The following is a 12393-nucleotide window of genomic DNA, read 5'->3' as shown; positions in this document are numbered from 1 at the left end:
TGCGGGCACATCCCCAGTAGGGGGTGTGCAAGAGGCAGCTGGTCGGTGTTTCTCTCTCATCGATGTTTCTAACTCTCTGTCCCTCTCAATTCCTCTCTGTATAAAATCAATAAAATGTATTTAAAAAAAAAAAGTTTAGGATGTCCATTGAGAGAAGTCCATACAAGTAAAGAATTCAAACCACTTAGCCTTAAAAACTTTGCGTAAAGTTGTATGAGGAATGCATGAGAAGACTTACACAGCACTCAATGGTGACTGCGCTGAAGTGCTCAACACAGGCTGGAGACTGCTGCAGTGCTAATGTTAATGCTCCTGTTGCCTCTGTAGCATTTGTGCCTTTGTTACCCATCGTGGGCCATCCCATTTTAAAGCGAGCAAAAAGAAAATTGACTAGGATCCAAGAGAAATCATTTGATGCAATTAAGTAGTTGAGAAATAGAACCCCCCCTCCTTCAAGAAAGAAAGATTAAATGACTTGAAGTTGTGTAGAATACAGAGGAGAAAGCTGAGCAGAATTTTAAAAATAGTAATAAAGCCCTATTGATTTAGTGTCTGATGATTTCAGTTTTGATTATTCAGAATGGATCAATATCAAGGAAAGAATTTGTTCAGTAAATTAATGGTAAAGCATAATTGAGGATGTTACATATTTATTGACTAGAAGTATTTTAAGCAATTTAGAAGTATCAATGTACATTCAAAATACATACCTAAATATGGACATTTCTTGCATATAAGTCCTAATACATAATGGGCTCTATATATAGGAAGCTCTATATATTATAGGGAGAAAAAAGATGTAGTCATAATTCTGAACAATCTAGCCACTTTTAGACTATACAGGAAAATGAACTTAAATTTAATTAAGAGTTATGTATACACTGCTAACAACTTTTTGTGTGATTCCGTATATAGCTCTGATAATTTGTATGCCAACATTTTATTAATTAATACTTCAGTTTTCATAAAAGAAGAAACTATTCATTTGACAGAAAACTCTTTACTAAAGTGATGAATTCTTTTCTAAAGCAAGATTGAACTATAAGACTTTATAAGTAATTAAAAAACAACTATATTCACCTAGCTAGGTTTGAAACTGGATTTAATGCTTGGGCTGTGTGAGCCTGGTCACTTTCCTGATCTGTAAAATCTATAGCAATCTCATGAATTGTCTAATATATTTATATATGTGAATTGCCTGGCATATGGGCTCAACAGCATTCACTGCCATAGTAGTGGTGATGATGATGATGATGACGACAATGATAATGATAATGATTGTGATGATGGCAGAAAAATGAGAAGAGTGGGAGGAAGGAAGTAAAAGAAAAGAAGTCTTAGAGAAGGAAAGAAGAAGCAAAGAAGAATCGCTCCCCTTATGTATGTGATCTAATTTCAGAATCTTGACTATTTTTTTAAGTGCAGCACATTCACAGTTTTAAAATGCCTTCATTAACATGATAATGTTTAAACACTGAGAGAGATAGCTATGGACATTATATCAAACCATTCCTAGTAAGTGTTAGAATAAGAGACATGAACCAAACCAGCCTAAAACATCTTTTAGTTCTCTGTCAGCTGCTGCTGTTTCTCCTCCTCCTTCTCCTCTTCCTCCTTCTTCGTCTTCTTTTCCTTTTAATAAGGGCCTGATATTCTACAAAGGAGAGGACGCTTTTTTTGTTGTTGTTTTTTAGTAGAGTGCTGTTTGAGTAATCTATAAAGAGGAATCTAATTAGCATGCCTTAATCTTCATGTTAATAAAATATATTAGTTTCTATTATCAACTAGTGTCAAAAGTTAAAGCATTCAAGGGAATCAAGAAAATATGATATTGCTCATCAGCTCTGTACATCAGCGATGGAAGCATAATGGCAGATTGGTGCTCTATTCTTGTGTGGTAACCTGTGCATTTCAGATGCTATCAACATATATATCACCCTGTCTCCTTCAGGCTGATTGTTCAGTTCATTAACCATGTAGATACATCTTTCAATTTCTGCCTATGTATTATTGCTTTCACTCTATTGTTTCAAGAACCCCAATTTGCCTTTAGGGAACCATTAAATTGGAGCAGTTAGATATTGACTTGTTATCAAGTTTCAGGAAGTAAAACTTAAATCATCTTGGCACAACTGATATAATTATACTTATAAACTGCATAACATGTATTGTGTTATATATTATTACTTTAAAAACTAATTTTTATACATTGAATTTCTTTAAAGTTAGTGCTACTGTTTTACAATATTTTCTTCCATAGTTGAAATTATTGATTCTCTATGAATTTCCAATAAATAGAAATTTTTGGCTTTTATACCTTGGTAAATTTTTTAAATTTATTGACAATTGTGATAAAATTGGGAACTGGCCACAAATTTAAGAGTATGATTAATAGTAAAGTAATCACAGCAAGCTGTTAAATATGCTGCAGGCAGCATATTGATTAACCAGGGCCTTTAATCTATAGTAACGTACATTTGTGTGATCATGTCCTTGTCATATTCTTTTAACACTCATATTTATTCAGATACTAATTGATCTATAGTTCACAAAGTGTCTGTGAGTTATTAATAAAAATTAGTCACCATTATGTATATATGATTCACATAATCACTCACACACATCCCACTTTGTCCCCTACATCATTAGATTTTAGACAATCCTGTAATCATGCAATTGTGCCCTAAACCACATAGAGACCTTGATATACTAAATTTTTCTACTCTGGATCATCCAGAGGTATATTACAATCTGAGTTCTTACTGTGCACCTCACTTATAGTTCTGTGAGTTTTCCTACTCAACATATCCTCTCTACACAAGCACACCAACTTAAGTACAAGAGAGCTCTATTAATGCGATGAAGAAGGAGTTTCTGTGTTTCTGTGTTTGTCAGTGTAGGGATCCAAAGAGATTAATGATCCTACCTGCAGCTCTTGTCACATACTCCCCCACTATCAAAAATTAAATGTCATGTATAACCACTCACTCTCCATTACTTAATCACATGTGGAAAACATGTACTGAGTAAAAAACTCCTGTGGCTTAAGGAGGCCAAATAAAACTGAAACCCTTAAATTTAGCGCTGGCTGTCAAGTCCTCTTGAGTAAAAGTGGACTCACTGTGGGATCCACTTTACTGTATCAATTAAACATATGTCTTGGTTTTATAATTAAAAATGGAGTGTGCCCCATCACTCTCTGGCCATATCCCTAAAAGATGACATTGATTTGAAATTAATGTGACTGAGACCTATCTGAGAGAAGTCTATCTAAATAAGCAAAGAGAATGAATGCCTGCTTTTAAAATCCTTTTTGTGCTCTGCTTTTGATTCCTTATATCTAGTTTTGATAAATAGGAGAAAAGATGGTGGGCACAATCATGAGTTTTACTTTCCTAAAGAAATATTCATGCATTTATGCAACAAGTATTTGCTGAGTGCCTACTTGTGCTGGTGGCTGAAGAGTCACTAACACAATCTCTGCCCTGAAGAAAGAGGTAGAGTAGACCATCTGGTACCTTAATCAGGGATATAAGTGCTATGATCTTATAGGGACATACAGGAGACAAACTTAACCCTAGTTTGGGATCCTAAGGGAAGGTGTCACAGAGAAACATACTTAGAAAGTGTGTATAAAAACCCACAGGTTTTTAGAATTGGATGTCATACCCAGCATATCTGAATATTTTCTTGTAGGAGAAAAGCAATCCGTCTTTAAGAAAGCACCATTAGATTATTACAGCTGTGTATGTCATTTGTTTTGAATACTGTAAGAAACCATCTTTCTGACTCTCATGAACCATTAAAGAATGCAATGCCCCTTTTCACATGCACAATGAAATACCATTCCTGGGATATATGATATGAAGTTTTGAGGAAGAGGCCTGCCATTAGCACTAAACTTTATTAGGAGTTGCAGAGAGAAAGGAAGTAGAGATACATGCCTGCAATTTCAAGGCTCTTCGGTGTCTCTGTTGGACCATCTGGTAGACCCATATGAGTCTCTCAACTGCTCTGAAATCTTGACTCTTGCTTAATTTCTTCAGTACTTGTTTCCTGTGCTATTCATATTAAATTGCAATTGTTATTATTTGTTTTTTTACTAAATAATTTATAAGCCTTTCAGTGAAAGAGCAAGGTGTAGTTGAAATGTTTTGTGTTTTGCTCTTTTGTCAGACACTGCAAATTATTTATTTAATTTATTTTTTAGAGAGAGGAAGGAGGGGAGAGAGAGAAAAATATTGATCGATGTGAAAGAGAAACATCAATTGGTTGTCTCTGATATCCATGTATTAAGAGTAACTGAGTACTTAGCACCTGGAAATTTTAGCATCTGAGATTGAACATCATAGAACCATGACATTAAATGTTAACTATTGTGCCTTAGTGCTTTGACATTTACATTATCTTACAATTCTATTAGAAAGTATTATCCCAATTTTATAGAAATATAAATTGTATTAAGAAACCAAGATTTTTTAAACTTGTTTAGTATCTTGCTTACATTACATCTTACTGGTAGAACTTAAATAGATAGAACTATATTTTTGCCTAGGTTGTCTTAAGTCTAGATATCTTTTCAGAATAGCACGTGGTTGCCTTACACTATATGCTGTCTAATCATTTCCATTGGTATTATCCAGGTACTACCCTCCTGATCTCTGTGTTGGGTTCTAAATTTTTAGTTCCTGGGAGCAATAATCTATTGGCACAAACTCAGGCAGGTAGTCTGCCCCCTACATCCACTGAGGGTGAGACAGGGTGTCCGCGTTACCCAGCGTAGACACTGCTACTGTAGCCCATCCAGAAAATCACTGTGAGCTGGGCGAACACCCCAAAGAAATGTCCATTAATGTGGTTAACACTGACAACTGCGTGACTGCAGGCAACACACTGTCATTTACTCGTTGAAGCAGCTTGGAGAGCACAGAGCATAGTTTTAGTAGTTCTGCGTTTTTATCTTTTCCCTGCCTTGCTATGACCACTTTCATCCAGCAGACCTTTATAGTACACCTACTCTGTTAGTTACAAGCTGACATATAAAGAAATCAGATCCCATCTCTTTGTTTAGCAAGGGAGGAAGAATAGCACAAGGAATGTTCATAGAGCACAGCAAGTGCAATGATAAGGACATATACTTACAGAGTGCCTTACTCTGAAAAACTGTTCTCACTGTTATCCCTGATAGAACTCCATTATCTCTCTCACAGCAGCTATCAAAGATAATAATAAAAACACCAACAAACAAGTACAATTCCCGATTGTGTCCTGTATGGGGCACGGAGGCCTAAGAAACTTGTTAATTATGTTGGAAAGAAAAGTTAATTATAAAGCAAACAGATTTCATTCCTTATGAGAACATAGAATATGAGGTGTCAGAGGATCCCCAAAATTCATTCAGACTTGTGGTGTGTGTTTTTTTGTTGTTGTTGTTGTTTTTTTTTTAGTGTTTTTATGATTTTAGAAAGAGAGGAAAAGAGAGGGAGAACAAGAGAGAGAAACAAACATCCAATGGCTGCCTCCAAAGGACACCTATTGGGTTCAAGCCTGCAACCCAGGCATGTGCCCTGACCAGAAACAGAACTTGAGACCTCTTGGTGAATAGGACAGTGCTCCACCAAATGAACCACACAGGGCAGGGCTAGGTTAACTGCTTGTTTAAAGTCTAAATATCTGCCAAAACCGGTTTGGCTCAGTGGTAGAGCGTCGGTCTGCGGACTGAAAGGTCCCAGGTTCGATTCCGGTCAAGGGCATGTACATTGGTTGCAGGCACATCCCTGGTGGGGGTTGTGCAAGAAGCAACTGGTCGATGTTTCTCTCTCATCGACGTTTCTAGCTCTCTATCTCTCTCCCTTCCTCCTCTCTGTAAAATATCAATAAAATATATTTTAAAATAAATAAATAAATAAATAAATAAATAAATATCTTCTCTCCTTTGGTCTCCCTCCTCCTAATTCTTTCTCTTTAAAAATGCTGCCATCTCAGGTCTACTTGCTTGGTCCTGAGGTGTGTGGTGAATACTCACTAGTAAGTGGATTATAAAAGATTATGAGCTGTAACTTCTGATAGCAGCTTTCTTCTCTCCATTGAGAGTAATTGTAGGTTTTCTGTTCTGTGAGGCTAAAAAAGTTAATAGTGACTTCAAAGGCTATTAAAGTCATACTATTTTGGAGGAAACCATTAAATCGAGAAAGGATAACTTGGCTGATTTGAGCTAATTTGGTCTAGTTAATCATGATTTCTCAGTAAGAATTTATGTACAGCCTGGCTTGTGTGGCTCAGTGGTTGAGTGTCGACCTATGTCAGGGTTCGATTCCTGGTCAGGACACATCCCCAGGATGCAGGCTCCATCCCCACTGTGGGGCCTGCAGGAGGAGGCCTATCGATGATTCTCTCTCATCATTGCTGTTTCTGTCTCTCTCCCTCTCCCTTCCTCTAAGAAATCAATTTTTAAAATAATAAAAAAATTAAAAGAATTTATGTGCAGTCATATTTTTAATGCTGTTAACCTTTGAAAGAGATAGAAGAGCCATCTGCTTAATTACTGACAAATATACTCTGCCCCTTGGGCTCTGAATTCTGAGTAGACATGCCTTGTCAGCTTTAGACTCTAAGCTAGAGCTAAGCTTTCTTGTGGTAGTCAATGGGGAAACTGAATAGAAAAGGCAGTTACCACTGGGGAAAATGCTATACGTAACTAGGGGTAACTTGACAATGTCTAGGTATGAGCGAACTGCTGAGAAATGTATTGTACTCCCTGAGGGCGGGGGTGGGGGGGTAAGCCATCTCTCAACATAATAATGCATGCTGAAGGCATCTGTAATGCTGTCAGAAAAAAAGAGATACAGTATATTCTTCACACTCTTATTGATTTATAGTCCCCCCTGCCTTTTGCTTTGATTTGGCTGGTGTGCTAGATAGTCCAAGAATCTGAGAAGGTTAGAGCAGGAAATGGCACCTAGACTTCATCTCTTATTTATAGTCTGCCTTGTTCCACAGAATTTATATCGGTTCAGGATTCATACAGTACAACCTATTGAAGAGATCAGGAAACTGATTTGCTTTCCCCAAAATCCTATAGCTAGTTAGTGGCAGTACTAAAATTGAAACTCCTACCTCTGTCTCCTTATTGAAGTGGTTGTTTCGTTTATTTAAAAAAAAAAAAAAAAAAAAAAAAAAAAAAAAAAAAAGGCAATGTTAAATACAAATTATTTGCCAGGCACTGCATTTGCCCTAGATGATGTATTACTAGTAGAGATTAGGAAGGTCATGAATCTTGTCTTTGGAATGCTTATCTTCCCCAGGCAGGGCAGGAGGGGGGAGGGTCACAGATTTAAAGCAAACATTCATACAAATCAGTTATGTAAATTATGAAAGAAACAGTCTTATGACCATTATATAGAGTGCTATAAACATATAATGGAGATCCTAGAAGGTTTGTTGCAGGAAATGACATTTATGGTGAGCTGTGAAGGAGAAATAGGAATAAATCAGACAAAGGGTTTGGGCAAGAGGCATGCATGCAGAGCAGAAGAGAAGAGAATGAGCGAAAGCCCTGTGGTGGGAGGAGCTTGGCTCAGCTGGTAAATGGAAGGAAAGCCAGCACAGCTGGAGTGGAGCAAAGTGAGCAAGGAGAGAACAAGAGGAGGCCAGAGATGGGGACTAGGCTCAGACTGCCCGAGGCCTTATGGCCTCTGCAAGTCTGGGCTTAGGATTCTAAGTGCAATAAGAAGTCACAGGAAGGTTTTAAACAGGGGATAGACATGTCAGATTTTTGTTTTGGAACCATAGCTTTGCTGGGTGCAGAATAGCTTGGAGAGAGGATTAAGAGTCTTAAGTAGGGAGACCCCATAGGATGCTCTTACTTTAACACCGGTGAGAAATGATGACGGCTTGCACTAGGATAGGATGGAAAGAAGTGGAAAGATTCAAGATATGTTTTGAAGGTAGAATCAACAAGATTTTTTTTCCCACAAGTCGGGGTTTTTATTTAATACATTCTAATCAAACAGTAACAGCAGTAAACATTTTGAAAAACAGGCAGGTATCCCCCTATATCTGGAAGAAAATTAAGTGAAAGTTTTCTACATGGTAGAAGGGAGGCAACTGTTGATGTCCATGATTAGACAATTCAAGAATCACTTGGAAATTTCTGCAGCCATTTCCCAAAAAAAATCTATGGCAACAGGTTGGGACACAGCTAGTTCAAAGGGTAAAAAATGTCTTAATTCTATATGGTTTTATTAACAGGGGCTGGGTTGCACTCGTATAGCATGGATTGGAAATATAATTGAGGTGTGAGAGGTTTCAAGAATGACTCAGGTTCTTGGCTGAAAAACTGGGCAGATACTATTGACATTTACACAGGTGGAAAGGAAATTGGCTATAAAACCCTCTGGGGACTGAGTAGGATAAAGAGCTCTGTTTTATTTAAGATGCTTGTAAGATATATAGTGGAGACGTAAAGTAGGATATGCAGATCATAAGCTCAGAAAAACATCTGGGCTCATTATGTGAATTTAGAAGACATCGACATAGAGACAAGTCTTTGGACTTAAGGAAATAATTTGCCTATTTGAGGTTATTGAGCTCACACTGGAGGAGATGGGTGGGGTGGGTTTATTTATTTATTTATTTATTTATTTATTATACATTTAATAAAGACATGTCAAGTAAAGGCAGTCATGTGATTAAAGCCACAAAACAGAAACAATGAGGGCCAACTGAGCCTTTTCTAGTCGGTGAGAAGTGAAAATGTAGGTGGGATTGCGAGTGCCCTCCTAAGTCAGGTAGTGGCTATCCTGTCTACACTGGTCATCTTGAGAGATCCGTGAACAGTCTTAAATCTTCACACAGCAGTAAGAAGCATTTTTTTGTGCTTCATGAGTTTGTGTTGTGAAACCTTCAAGTGGGACGTAACATAAATCTTGAGATAATGGTATCGGTTGTGCATCATGAAGAGTGAAGGGAGCAAAAATCAGAGCGGAGATAAACGACATAGAGACCAAAGAAACAATACATAAGATCAACAAAACCAAGAGCTGGTTCTTTGAAAGGATAAACAAGATAGATGAACCTCTAGCCAGGCTAACCAAGAAACAAAGAGAGAGGACTCAAATAAACAAAATCAGAAACGAAAGAGGTGAAATAATAACAGACCCCGCCGAAATACAAAGGATTGTTACAAAATACTACGAACAACTCTATTCCAACAAACTGAACAACCTGGAGGAAATGGACATATTCCTAGAAAAATACAGCCTTCCAAAACTCAATCAGGAAGAATCTAAAAATCTAATAGAGCAGTGACTTGGGAAGAAATTGAAACAGTCATCAAAAAGCTTCCTGCAAACAAAAGCCCTGGGCCAGATGGCTTCACAGGAGAGTTTTACCAAACATTCAAGGAAGAACTAAAACCTATTCTCCTCAGACTATTCCAAAAAATCCAAGAGGAAGGAACACTTTCAAACTCCTTCTATGAAGCCAGCATCACCCTAATACCAAAAACAGATAAAGACAACTCAATGAAAGAGAGTTACAGACCAATATCCCTCATGAACATAGATGCCAAAATCCTCAATAAAATTCTAGCAAATCGGCTCCAGCAGAGCATCACAAAGATCATACACCATGACTAAGTAGGATTTATTCCAGGAATGCAAGGATGGTACAATAAACGTAAATCAATAAACGTAATACATCACATAAACAAATTGAAAGATAAAAATCATATAGTCATATCAATAGATGCAGAAAAAGCATTTGATAAAATCCAACACCCTTTCCTGATAAAAACTCTCAACAAGGTGGGAGTACAAGGTTCATACCTCAACATAATAAAAGCTATATATGATAAACCCACAGCCAACATCATACTCAATGGGCAAAAACTAAAACCATTCCCTCTAAGAACAGGAACAAGACAGGGATTCCCACTATCACCACTCCTCTTTGACATAGTACTGGAAGTACTAGCCACCCCACCCCATTAAACAAGAAGGGGAAATAAAAGGCATCCAAATTGGAAAAGAAGAAGTAAAGTTATCCTTATTTGCAGATGACATGATATTGTACATAAAAAAACCAAAAGACTCCATTAAAAAACTAATTGACTTAATAAATGAATTTGGCAATGTAGCAGGATACAAAATTAACGCCAAGAAATCTATGGCATTTCTATACACCAACAGCGAACTTATAGAAACAGAGACTAAAAAAGCAATTCCATTTACCATTGCACCAAAAAAATTAAGATACCTAGGAATAAACTTAGCTAAGGAAGTAAAGGACCTATATGCGGAAAACTACACGACACTGAAAAAAGAGATAGAGGAAGATGTAAACAGATGGAAGAATGTACCATGTTCATGGATTGGTAGAATCAACATCATCAAAATGTCCATACTTCCTAAAGCAATCTATAGGTTCAGTGCACTCCCCATTAAAATACCAATGGCATATTTCACTGGCCTGGAAAGAACTCTCCAAAAGTTCATTTGGAACAATAAAAGACCCCAAATAGCCACAGCAATCCTGAGAAAGAAGAGTAAAGTAGGAAGGATCTCAATACCAGACTTCAAGCTATATTACAAAGCCACTGTTCTCAAAACAGCCTGGTACTGGCACAAGAACAGACATATAGATCAATGGAATAGAATCAAGAACCCAGATATCAACCCAAATCACTATGCTCAGTTAATATTTGACAAAGGAGGCATGAACATACAATGGAGTCAAAACAGTCTCTTCAATAAATGGTGTTGGGAAAATTGGACAGATACATGCAAAAGAATGAAATTAGATCACCAACTTACACCATACACAAAAATAAACTCAAAATGGATACAGGACTTAAACATAAGACGGGAAACCATAAAAATACTAGAGGCATCCACAGGCAGCAAAATCTCAGACATATGCCAAAAGAACTTCTTCACTGATACTGCCCCTAGGGCAATGGAAGCTAAAGAGAAAATAAACAAATGGGACTACATCAAAATAAAAAGCTTTTTTACAGCAAAAGAAACCATCAACAAAACAAGAAAGCCCACTGTATGGGAGAACATATTTGCAAATGTTATCACTGATAAAGGTTTAATCTCCAACATCTACAGACAGCTTATACAACTAAATAAAAGGAAGATGAATGATCCAATTAAGAAATGGGCAATAGACCTAAATAGAATATTTTCAAAAGAAGACAGAAGGAAGGCTAAGAGGCACAAGAAAACATGCTCAAAGTCACTAATTATCCGAGAGATGCAAATCAAAACAACAATGTGGTACCATCTCACACCTGTCAGAATAGCCAACATCAACAAATCAACAAACGACAAGTGTTGGCGAGGTTGTGGAGAAAAAGGAACCCTCGTGCACTGCTGATGGGAATGCAGACTGGTGCAACCACTGTGGAGAACAGTATGGAGTTTCCTCAAAAAACTGAAAATGGAACTCCCATTTGACCCAGTAATCCCACTCCTAGGAATATATCCCAAGAAACTAGAAACACCAATCAGAAAGGATATATGCACTCCTATGTTCATAGCAGCACAATCTACAATAGCCAGAATTTGGAAACAGCCTAGGTGCCCGTCAGCAGATGATTGGATCCAAAAACCATGGTACATCTACACAATGGAATACTATGCTGCCATAAAAAAGAAGGAATTCTCATCATTTGCAGCAACCTGGATAGAACTAGAGAACATCATGCTGAGTGAAATAAGCCAGTCAATGAAAGAGAAATACCACATGACCTCACTCATTTATAGATATTAAAGAACATTATAAACTGATGAACCAAAAGACAGATATAAAGATAGTAAAGCAACAAGCAGACTGTCAAATTACAGCCGGGAGGGTAGGGAGATCTGGGGGAGATAATAGATCAACCGAAGGACTTGTATACATGCATATAAGTACAACCAATGGACACAAAACTCTGGGGAGGGAAGGTATTTATGGGAGGGAGGGGCAAAGTTAAAATATGTACACAGATAATAATTTAATTTAAAGAAATAAATTTTAAAAAAAGAGTGAAGGGAAAATCTCCCACAGAACCACCGCCTACCATTTGTTAGCAGCAGAGTGGAAAGGAGCCCAAATAATCAGACCTGGTATTGGAGCCGTTGTACTGTGCCTGTCACCTTGGGGATGAAGTTTCAGCTCCCACCTCCTCCGCTCCTATTAAGATGATAAGGAGTAAGATTGCCCTAACCCACAGAGCCTTGCCTGTCTGGATCTCTGCTCTCCCCATCCATTACAGAGTCCACCCATGTGGGGACTGTCCTATACATCCCATCATCCTTCACTTGGCAGAACAAAGTTAAGGAGCCAAGTGAGGAGACTGGGAAACTTTCCAGTTCAAAGAACAAAATGCTCTAACCATTAGTG

At 37.5% G+C, this 12393-nt stretch overlaps 1 protein-coding gene and 1 long non-coding RNA gene across 6 annotated transcripts in view; one reads left to right on the top strand and one right to left on the bottom strand.

Annotated features, from left to right (window-relative positions):
* PATJ (PATJ crumbs cell polarity complex component) overlaps positions 1-12393 on the top strand; it is a 762329-nt gene that overhangs the window by 202914 nt on the left and 547022 nt on the right. The window lies entirely within an intron of this gene.
* Positions 1-12393, bottom strand: part of LOC311618492 — a 700613-nt gene that overhangs the window by 645281 nt on the left and 42939 nt on the right. The gene's annotated exons all lie outside the window — the stretch shown is intronic.

Source organism: Pipistrellus hanaki (assembly GCF_964339955.1).
Source record: "Pipistrellus hanaki genome assembly, chromosome: 2".
NCBI classification, from domain to species: domain Eukaryota; kingdom Metazoa; phylum Chordata; class Mammalia; order Chiroptera; family Vespertilionidae; genus Pipistrellus; species Pipistrellus hanaki.
This window is presented reverse-complemented; position numbering and strand designations above follow the sequence as displayed.